Source organism: Anomaloglossus baeobatrachus, chromosome 4 (assembly GCF_048569485.1).
Source record: "Anomaloglossus baeobatrachus isolate aAnoBae1 chromosome 4, aAnoBae1.hap1, whole genome shotgun sequence".
Taxonomy (NCBI): Eukaryota; Metazoa; Chordata; class Amphibia; order Anura; family Aromobatidae; genus Anomaloglossus; species Anomaloglossus baeobatrachus.
In genome coordinates this window covers 687,031,751-687,043,200 of record NC_134356.1, presented here as the reverse complement: position 1 = coordinate 687,043,200, position 11,450 = coordinate 687,031,751, and the positions used below count along the sequence as shown (strand labels likewise).

Sequence of the window (11,450 nt, the reverse complement as noted above, 5' to 3'; positions counted from 1 at the left end):
TAAGTATTTCGAGTCACAATGTAATGCCCAGTGTCAGAAAGCTGGGTTTGCATCCTAGGGCATGGGTCTTCCAATAGGACAATGACTCGAATACTTCAAGATGTCCCCAGAAATGGATGGAAACAAAGCGCGTGAGAGTTCTGAGGTGGCAGCAATGAGTACGGATCTAAATCCCATTGAACACCTGTGGAGAGATCTTAACATTGCTGGTGGGACAAGAGAAGAGAATAGAAAATGCCTTCAAATGAGAGACCTAAAGCAGTTTATAAAGAAGAGTCCAAAATTGCAGATGAGAGGGGGAAGAAGCTTGTGGATGGTTATTTGAATCAATTTATTGCAGATAATAATCCAAAGGATATGCAACTAAATACTAAGGGGTACTTTGCACGCTGCGACATCGCAAGGCGATGCTGCGATGCCGAGCGCGATAGTCCCCGCCCCCGTCGCAGTTACGGTATTCTTGTGATAGCAGCCGTAGCGAACATTATTACTACGGCAGCTTCACATGGACTCACCTGTCCTGGGACGTCGCTCTGGCCGGCGACCCGCCTCCTTATTAAGGGGGCGGGTCGTACGGTGTCACTGCGACGTCATACGGCAGGCGGCCAATAGGAGCGGAGGGGCGGAGATGAGCGAGATGTAAACATCCCGCCCACCTTCTCCCTTCCGCATATCCTACGGAAGCCGCGGTGACGCCGGTAGGAGATGTTCCTCGCTCATTCGGCTTCACACACAGCGATGTGTGCTGCCGCAGGAACGAGGAACAACATTGGACCGTCGCATCAGCGTAATTATGGATTACGCCGACGCTGCACCGATGATACGATTACGACGCTTTTGCGCTCATTAATCGTATCATCGAACCTTTACACACTACGATGTCGCATGCGATGCCGGAAGTATGTCATTTTCAATTTGACCCCACCGACATCGCACCTGCGATGTCGTAGTGTGCAAAGCCCGCCTAAGTTGGAGGTACTAACAATTTTGGCCACACCATTTTTGAAGTTTTGTAAAATTGCATTTTTTCTCTGTTTTTGTTATGTTGTTTCAATACACAAAAGGGAAATAAACATGTATATCACAAAACATGCAATTGCAATAATTGTCTGGAAGGAATAATTCATTTTCTTGAACAATTTCAAGGGGGGTGCCAACACTTTCGGTCATAACTGTATATGCTGTGATGGTCCTCCCACAGACCCAAATACAGGTCAAAACTTTAGGGTCACTTAGATATTTCCTTCGTTTTGAAAGAAATTTTTTTCAATGAAGCTAACATTAAATAAAACAGGAATACACTCTATACATTGTTAATGTGGTAAATGACTATTCTAGCTGCAAATGTCTGGCTTTGAATGCAATATTTAGAAACTATGAGTGTATAGAGGCCCATTTCCAACAACCGCCACTCCAGTGTTCTAATGGTACATTGTGTTTCTGTGTTAGAAGGCTAATGGATGTTTAGAAATCCCTTGGAAACAAGTATGTTATCACAGCTCAAAATAGTTTTGCTGATTAGAGAAGCTATAAAACCGACCTTCCTTTCAGCTAGTTGAGAATCTGGAGCATTACATTTGTGGTTTCTGTAAACTCTCAAAATGGCCAGATCAGGAGAAGATATGTATACTTGGGTGTCATAAGCATTGAGATGGTGCCTGAAAACAAATCTGCTGATGTTTGTCCAATAGGGCATTATATAGGGAAAAAGAAGGGCAGGGTATATTTCTGGTCTGTGACTTATGGAGTCTGACTCACTTTTTCCATTTTTATAACCATTCATCTCTTTCTTTTTAGAGTGTGCGTATTGTATAATGTAAACTATTAAAAATACTGGAACCTTCACGTATGAAAGCTGCTCAAAAATTACTAAAAATGTTTATGAGACATGCACTGCGAGGAATGCAACAAAACTAGATCCAATGAAATGGACAATTCTATTAATCATCTGTTTTCAGTGACGTACAGAACAAGTCAGTCTGCAACCTGATCCCACCATATATCACTCTCTACATGTTACAGATCATCAAATAATATTCAAAAATTCCAAAAATAAACTAAAATGTAACTTTTCATACTTAAAGTAGCACTACAGCATTGTTGTTTTTATTCACCTCTGGAGTGGCATTTTCAATGTTAGCCCTCTCACCTTGGTCACTTACATCTAGTGACTTTCTCCCTTACTAATTCCGTTCCCGCTGTGCCATCTTGTGCCCATAAATTCTTAGTGGCTGGAAGCCAGAAGTTAAGTCCCAGGTGCTCAATAAAAGCCAGGATGCAGCCAAAACAAGGCTTTCTTAGAGAATTTTTGAAAAGCTATCTCCGGCATATTTCATGAAACGCTGGAGCTGCCGGCAGGTCTCTTTTGGCGCAGACCAACCGCAGCTCCACTGGAAAAGGATGAAGGCAGCAGCAGGTCAATATAACAGTAGGGACACAGGATGTACGTTTAAAAAACTACGACGGTGCAATAAAAAACAGTAGATGTTTTAATTACTGGTGAAATAATTTTAAATGGTGATAGATTGGATTTCTGAGTGCATTGCAATATATATATATATATATATATATATATATATATATATATACTAGAAGGTGGCCCGATTCTACGCATCGGGTATTCTAGAATTTACGTATTGTGTAGTTAATGTATGATTTGTGTTATATATATATATATATATAGATGTTGTTGTGTGTAGTTGCCAGTATTTGTGTGGGGCGCTGTAAATGTCCTGGGTGTTGTCTGGGTGTGGGGGGTGTGAGAGCGGTGTTGTATGTGTGTTGCGTTGTTTGAGGAGCGCTGTGTGTCTGCAGCGTTCTGTGTGTGGTGCTGTGTGTGTTGCGCGGTTTGCGTGAGTGTGGAGTGCGTATGTGTGTAATGGGGGTAGGTATGTTTTGTGCAGTGTGTGTTGCGCGCTATGTGCGTATATTTATGTATGCCGCGGTATTTGTGTGTTGGGTGTTGTGTGTGTGTGCGGCATTGTCTGTGTGTGTGGGTGTCTGTGTAGAGCGGTGTTTGTGGTTCCCAGTGTGTGGTGTGTTGTGCGGTGCGTGTGTGGCGGTGTGTGTGTGTGTTTTGGGGGGAGGTGTGCACCCCCATCGTGCTCCATCCCCCATGCTGCGCACCCCCCATCGTACACCTTCCCCCATGCTGCGCACCCCTCATCAGCCTACCTCTCCCAGCCTCCCTCCTCCCAGCCTCCCTCAGCATCAGCCTCCCTCTCCCAGCCTCCCCAAGCATCAGCCTCCACCAGCATCAGCCTCTCTCCTTCCAGCCTCCCCCAGCATCAGCCTCCGCCAGCATCAGCCTCTCTCCTTCCAGCCTCCTCCAGCAACAGCCTCCGTCTCCCAGCCTTCCCCAGGATCAGCCTCTCTCCTCCCAGCCTCCATCCTCCCAGCCTTCCCCAGCATCAGCTTTCCCCTCCCAGCCTCCCTCAGCATCAGCCTTCCCCAGCATCAGCCTCTCTCCTCCCAGCCTCAGCCTCTCTCCTTCCAGCCTCCCCCAGCATCAGCCTCTCTCCTTCCAGCCTCCCTCAGCATCAGCCTCCCCTTCCCAGCCTTCCCCAGGATCAGCCTCTCTCCTCCCAGCCTCCTTCCTCCCAGCCTCCCCCTCCCAGCCTCCCTCAGCATCAGCCTTCCGCTCCCAGTCTCCCCCAGCATCAGCCTCCCCAAGCATCAGCCTCCACCAGCATCAGCCTCTCTCCTTCCAGCCTCCCCCAGCATCAGCCTCTCTCCTTCCAGCCTCCCTCAGCATCAGTCTCCCGTTCCCAGCCTTCCCCAGGATCAGCCTCTCTCCTCCCAGCCTCCTTCCTCCCAGCCTCCCCCTCCCAGCCTCCCTCAGCATCAGCCTTCCCCTCCCAGTCTCCCCCAGCATCAGCCTCCCCAAGCATCAGCCTCCACCAGCATCAGCCTCTCTCCTTCCAGCCTCCCCCAGCATCAGCCTCCCCAAGCATCAGCCTCCACCAGCATCAGCCTCCCTCGTCCCAGCCTCCCCCAGCATCAGCCTCCCCCTCCCAGCCTCCCCCAGCATCAGCCTCTCTCCTCCCAGCATCAGCCTCTCTCATCCCAGCATCAGCCTCTCTCCTCCCAGCATCAGCCTCTCTCCTCCCAGCATCAGCCTCTCCTCTCTGTCCCCAGCATCAGCCTCTCTCCTCCCAGCCTTCCCCAGCATCAGCCTCTCTCCTCCCAGCCTCCCCAGCATCAGCCTCCCCCAGCATCAGCCTCTCTTCTTCCAGCCTCCCCCAGCATCAGCCTCTCTCCTTCCAGCCTCCCCCAGCATCAGCCTCTCTCCTTCCAGCCTCCCCCAGCATCAGCCTCCGCCAGCATCAGCCTCTCTTCTTCCAGCCTCCTCCAGCAACAGCCTCCGTCTCCCAGCCTTCCCCAGGATCAGCCTCTCTCCTCCCAGCCTCCGTCCTCCCAGCCTTCCCCAGCATCAGCTTTCCCCTCCCAGCCTCCCTCAGCATCAGCCTTCCCCAGCATCAGCCTCTCTCCTCCCAGCCTCAGCCTCTCTCCTTTCAGCCTCCCCCAGCATCAGCCTCTCTCCTTCCAGCATCCCTCAGCATCAGCCTCCCCTTCCCAGCCTTCCCCAGGATCAGCCTCTCTCCTCCCAGCCTCCTTCCTCCCAGCCTCCCCCTCTCAGCCTCCTTCAGCATCAGCCTTCCCCTCCTAGTCTCCCCCAGCATCAGCCTCCCCCTCCCAGCCTTCCCCATGATCAGCCTCTCTGCTCCCAGCCTCCTCCAGCACGCCGTGCTCCTCTGCCGACACTCACACACCCGATCGCATCCACTCACACACACCCGATCGCATCCACTCACACACACCCGATCGCATCCACTCACACACACCCGATCGCATCCACTCACACACACCCGATCGCATCCACTCACACACACCCGATCGCATCCACTCACACATACCCGATCGCATACACTCACACACACAGACACCCGATCGCATCCACTCACACATACCCGATCGCATACACTCACACACACAGACACTGACGATATCGCACATACGCGCTCACACTCACAACATCCGGAGATACCACATGCCTCTGGCCATGTGATCCTCCATCAGGTCCTGGAAGGTCACAACAGCACAGTATCGAGGCCGAGAAGCAAGCGATATCGCCGGATGCTGTGAGTGTGTGGATGCGATGTGAGGTGTGTGTGAGGTGTGTGTGAGGTGTGTGTGAGAGTGAGTGTGATCTGATGTGTGTGTATGTTTGTGTGTGTGCTGTTATGTGTGTGCGTGTAAATCTTCCACCGCAGCAGGACCTTGATGCGCTTGTAACCATGCGAGCATGGTTACCAACGTATCCACACCACTCCCGTGCGAGCGGGGGCCGGGGGGGGAGTACAGTACTCACCTCCGTGACAGCCGTGTCAGTTCGAGGAATGCGCGGGGGGGGGGAGTACAGTACTCACCTCCGTGACAGCCGTGTCAGTTCGGGGAATGCGCGGGGGGAGGGAGGGGGCGGGGCCAGAGCTAGTGTGCATTGCGTGAGGGGGGCGGGGCGTGGCGTGGCCGAATTGCCAATTCCTGCAGGGTGCCGGGGCGAGAGGCCAATCTGTGGGGGGGGCGGAGCCTGGGCGAGCGGCTGGCCAATCCGTGTGGGGGCGCAGCCTGGGCGAGCGGCCAATCCGTGTGGGGGGCGGGGCCATGGCGAGCCCAGCGGCCAATCAGCTTTGTGTCACCGTAAGGACACAATTTTGGAGCATGACAGACAGACAGATAGACAGACAGATAGCCAGACAGACAGACAGACAGACAGACAGACAGAATAAGGCAATTATATATATAGATATATATATATATACAGACCAAACGTTTGGACACACCTTCTCCTCTCTAGAACAACTGTTCAGAGGAGACTTTGTGCAGCAGGCCTTCATGGTGAAATAACTGCTGGGAAATGACTGCTAAGGACAGGCAACAAGCAGAAGAGACTTGTTTGGGCTAAAGAACACAAGGAATGGACATTAGACCAGTGGAGATCTGTGCTTTGGTCTGATGAGTCCAAATTTGAGATCTTTGGATCCAACAACCGTGTCTTTGTAGAAAAGGTGAACGGATGGACTCTACATGGCTGGTTCCCACCGTGAAGCATGGAGGAGGAGGTGTGATGGTGTGGGGGGGCTTTGCTGGTGACACTGTTGGGGATTTATTCAAAATTGAAGGCATACAGAACCAGCATGCCAATCACAGCATCTTGCAGCGGTGTGCTATTCCATCCGGTTTGCGTCTAGTTGGACCATCATTTATTTTTCAACAGGACAATGACCCCAACACACCTCCAGGCTGTGTAAGGGCTATCTGACTAAGAAGGAGAGTGATGGGGTGCTACGCCAGATGACCTGGCCTCCACAGTCACCAGACCTGAACCCAATCGAGATGGTTTGGGGTGAGCTGGACTGCAGAGTGAAGGCAAAAGGGCCAAGTGCTAAGCATCTCTGGGAACTCCTTCAAGACTGTTGGAAAACCATTTCCAGTAACTACCTCTTGAAGCTCATCAAGAGAATGCCAAGATTGTGCAAAGTAGTAAGGAAAGCAAAAGATGGCTACTTTAAAGAACCTAGAATATAAAACATATTTTCAGTTGTTACAAACTTTTTTAAGTATTTCATTCCACATGTTTTCATTCATAGTTTTGATGCCTTCAATGTGAATCTACAATTTTCAGAGTCCTGAAAATAAAGAAAACTCTTTGAATGAGAAGGTGTGTCCAAACTCCAGTCCTGGCTGTGGTTACCTGCATTGAACTCCGGATTTCTCACCTGAGCTCCAGAATGCAGCCTGGACTGAACTCAGTGTTTTCAGGACTGAACCGTGAGCTCTGACTTATTCCCCAGCAATGACAGCTGCGGACAGGCCGGGCTGAACTCCAGAGCTCAGGTGAGAGCTTCGGAGATCAGCCAGGCCTGTCTGCAGCTGTCATGAGCTGAACCGCACTCGCCGGGGAATTAGTTGGCATTTGCAGTTTAGTCCTGGCAACCCTGAGTTCAGTCCAGGCTGCACTCGGAGTTCAAGTGAGAGCTTTGCAGCTCATTGCAGTTAACCGCAGCCAGGACTGGTATTATTGGTGGTTCCTCCGATAGCTAGTCCGACACTGCATATATGCCACTGTAAGTGATTGATAATGGCATTTTAATTGTTAGAGGAAACTTTTGACCAGGTTTTTTCTTATGAGCTAGAGCACCACCAGTGAGCTTTTATATACAGTATTCCAAAATGCTGCATGTACGAGCACAGGTCCCGCTGTATAACATAAAAAAAATATATAATACTCAGCTAGAGAGAAAAGAATACATCTGCCTGGTCAAAACCATTTGAAGTAAGTGTCACCTGTGTAACACAGCTTGCACCAGCTTTGTATGAAAGGGGCTTAACTCCTTCAGCCATTGTGCCTTTTACAAGTACGCCACATGTCGGGAAGGGGGTGAAATAGATTATCACTATTCTAGTGACAGATCTTAAGATAACCATATAATCCTAAAGTAGAAACTCGAAAAAATATAACACTAAGGAACAAATGAAACAATTTTTTGGGCTTGATTTTTGGTATATCAGTCCTCTGAATCCGATGTAATTTATTTTTTGTAGCTCTTCTACTTTTTGAGATAATATACAGTTGCCCAAATATGTATTTTGGATTTTTTTCCAGTGGTATTAATTATAGAATCAAAGATAATTTGCAAGGTATCTGACAAATACTGGAAAACTTCTAAAATGCAATGTGCATTTAAATAAGAGTTAAAATGTAAGGCTTGGTGATGAAAATGGGCAGATTACAATATCAACCAAGTGAATGGCGGCCGTTCATGACAGTCCTGAGTGAAGCCTAAAATACGATCATTTTAAAATCACTGCACAATTAATAAAGCAGATTGTAAATACACTAAACAAAGAAGATGGATGCTTTGACTATATCTGCAGAAAATTTCCAGAGCTCACCATGGAGAAGCTAAAGGTGGGTATTTTTTACAGTTCTCAAATCAAAGGACTTAAATCCAAGGACTGGTAAAAGATCCACACTTCAAAGTTTTATTGAACAAGGCAGATGCATGGTCTCCGTTCAGTATGGTTGTACATGAGGCAGATGTATGGTCTCCTTTCACTATAGTTGTACATGAGGCAGATGCATGGTCTCCTTTCATCATGGTTGTACATGAGGCAAATGCATGGTCTCCTTTCACTATGACTGTAAAAGAGGCAGATACATGGTCTCATTTCACTATGGTTGTACATGAGACAGATGCATGATCTCCGTTTTGTATGGTTGTACATGAGGCAGATGCATGGTCTCATTTCACTATGGTTGCACATGAGGCAGATGCATGATCTCTGTTCAGTATGGTTGTACATGAGGCAAGGGCATGATATCCTTTCACTGTAGTTGTACATGAGGCAGATACATGGTCTCCTTTCACTATGGTTGTACATGAGGCAAATGCATGCTCTCCTTTCATTATAGTTGTACATGAGGCATGTGCATGGTCTCCTTTCATTATAGTTGTACATGAGGCAGATGCATGGTCTCCTTTCACTATGGTTGTACATGAGGCAGATGCATGGTCTACTTTTGCTATGGTTGTACATGAGGCAGATGCATGATCTCCGTTCAGTTCGGTTGCACATGAGGCAGATGCATGGTGTCCTTTCACTATGGCTGTACAAGAGGCAGATACATGGTCTCATTTCACTATGGTTGTGCATGAGGCAGATGCATGATCTCCTTTCATAATAGTTGTACATGAGGCAGATGCATGGTCTCCTTTTGCTATGGTTGTACATGAGGCAGATGCATGATCTCCATTCAGTACGGTTGCACATGAGGCAGATGCATGGTCTCCTTTCACTATGGCTGTACAAGAGGCAGATACATGGTCTCATTTCACTATGGTTGTACATGAGACAGATGCATGATCTCCGTTCAGTATGGTTGTACATGAGGCAAGGGCATGATATCCTTTCACTGTAGTTGTACATGAGGCAGATACATGGTCTCCTTTCATTATAGTTGTACATGAGGCAGATGCATGGTCTCCTTTCATTATAGTTGTACATGAGGCAGATGCATGGTCTCCTTTCACTATGGTTGTACATGAGGCAGATGCATGGTCTACTTTTGCTATGGTTGTACATGAGGCAGATGCATGATCTCCGTTCAGTTCGGTTGCACATGAGGCAGATGCATGGTGTCCTTTCACTATGGCTGTACAAGAGGCAGATACATGGTCTCATTTCACTATGGTTGTACATGAGGCAGATGCATGATCTCCTTTCATAATAGTTGTACATGAGGCAGATGCATGGTCTCCTTTTGCTATGGTTGTACATGAGGCAGATGCATGATCTCCATTCAGTACGGTTGCACATGAGGCAGATGCATGGTCTCCTTTCACTATGGCTGTACAAGAGGCAGATACATGGTCTCATTTCACTATGGTTGTACATGAGACAGATGCATGATCTCCGTTCAGTATGGTTGTACATGAGGCAAGGGCATGATATCCTTTCACTATAGTTGTACATGAGGCAGATACATTGTCTCCTTTCACTATGGCTGTACATGAGGCAGATGCATGCTCTCTTTTCACAATGATTGTACACAATTTTCTTGGGAAATGTAAAGTAGATAGCTACATTGAACTAGTAGAAAAAAACGCCATCTTCTTTCCATCACCTTGGCTGTACAATGAGTATCAAGGTGCTTTATCTCCATAGCCACTTGGATTGTTTTCCAGAAAACCTTGGTAAAATGAAGAGGAATTTAAACTGTTCCACCAAGCCTTAAGAACAGTAGAAGAAAGATACTGACAATACTGGGATACCCACATGACGTCAGATGACTGATTGTCTTTTCAAAGTGCTTGCCCTGGCGCATGTCACTGCAAAAAATCATTAAAGCACCAATATCTTAGTAAATAAACAATGTCTCGATAACTTTTCATGGATGTTTAGTTCTTATTTTGCTATGTAAATTCTTCAGAAATAAAATTAATCAGCATGTATGAATTTGTTTTAATAACTATGTTTAATGTTTAGTAGACAGCAGTCCTAGTTTTTTGATTGGTCATATGCCTATACATAGGGTAGGTCACATCTCATTAACTAGAGCTGATGGAAGAAAAATAAGTGTAGATTTAGATTCAGTGACAAACACTGATTTAAAGAAAGTTACATTTCTCACGCACCAATTTATTGGTTCCGCAGTGTGAGAGTATTTGTAATTTATAGGATCATCCACTTTTTACTAATTTCCAGTACAGCTTTCCTAATATCTGTATTTCTCAGACTGTATATGAGGGGGTTGGCTAAAGGAGTAAACACAGTATACAGCAGTGATAGGACCTTATTCATGGTGACTGTTTGTCTGCTTGTTGGGACAGCATAAACACTGAACATGGTCCAGTAGAATATGGAGACCACGGTGAGGTGGGAGCTGCAGGTGGAGAAGACTTTCTGTCTACCGGTACTGGATGGGATCCTTAGAACAGCTAAAACTATATAAATATAAGACACCACAATTATTGTGGTAGGAATTAAGACAATTGGAAAACCTATTAAATAAATCTCCAAGCGAACAAAGAAGGTGTCAGAACAGGCAAGTTCTAGTAAAGGAAGAATGTCACAATATACGTGGTCAATGATGTTTGGCCCACAAAAGTTTAGTTTTGCGGTTGTAGTAATGTAAATCAAAGTAAATAAAAATCCAAACAACCAACAGATGATGGTCAATATCCCACAATATCCACTGGTCATGATTGAGGTATAATAAAGTGGATTACAGATGGCCACATATCTGTCGTAAGACATCAAGGTGAGAAGAAGACATTCTAAAGTTTCTATAACACAGAAGAAATAAAGCTGAGTGATGCAGTCAATAAAAGTTATGGTTCCCCCATTATTCAGTAGGATGTGGAGCATGTAGGGGACAATATCTGTTGATAACAAGATGTCACTGATGGACAGTTGTGAGATAAAGAAGTACATCAGAGTGTGGAGGTTCTCGCTGGTGGACACCAGGGTGATGATCAGGAGATTCCCACATATTGTCCCACAATAAACCACGAGGAAAAAAGAGAACAGTGAAATTCTTAAACCATGGCTGACTTGAAATCCCTGGAGGAAGAATTCTGTGACAAAAGTCATATTGCTCGCCTACATGTAAAACAAAAGAACAATACATTTGTTTTTCTTAATAAATTGTGCAAATTATCCCAATACTAAAATCAGTGTTACAAATATCTAAAAATATCTAGAATATGGAATCCAGTGTTGAAAAGCTAGGCATGGTTCAAAGGCAGCACTCAATAAAAAGCCTTTACCATGATAAAAGGTTGGAAAAATTAACTTGTTCAGATAAATATGGACAAAAGTGTTGGCACCCTTGAAATTGTTCCAGAACATGAGGTATTTCTTTCCAAAAAAGTATTGCAATTGCA

At 46.4% G+C, this 11,450-nt stretch overlaps 1 pseudogene; it reads right to left on the bottom strand.

Annotated features, from left to right (window-relative positions):
- Positions 1 to 10,236: 10,236 nt before the first annotated feature.
- On the bottom strand, positions 10,237 to 11,172 carry LOC142302876 (olfactory receptor 1500-like; annotated as a pseudogene).
- Positions 11,173 to 11,450: the final 278 nt, after the last annotated feature.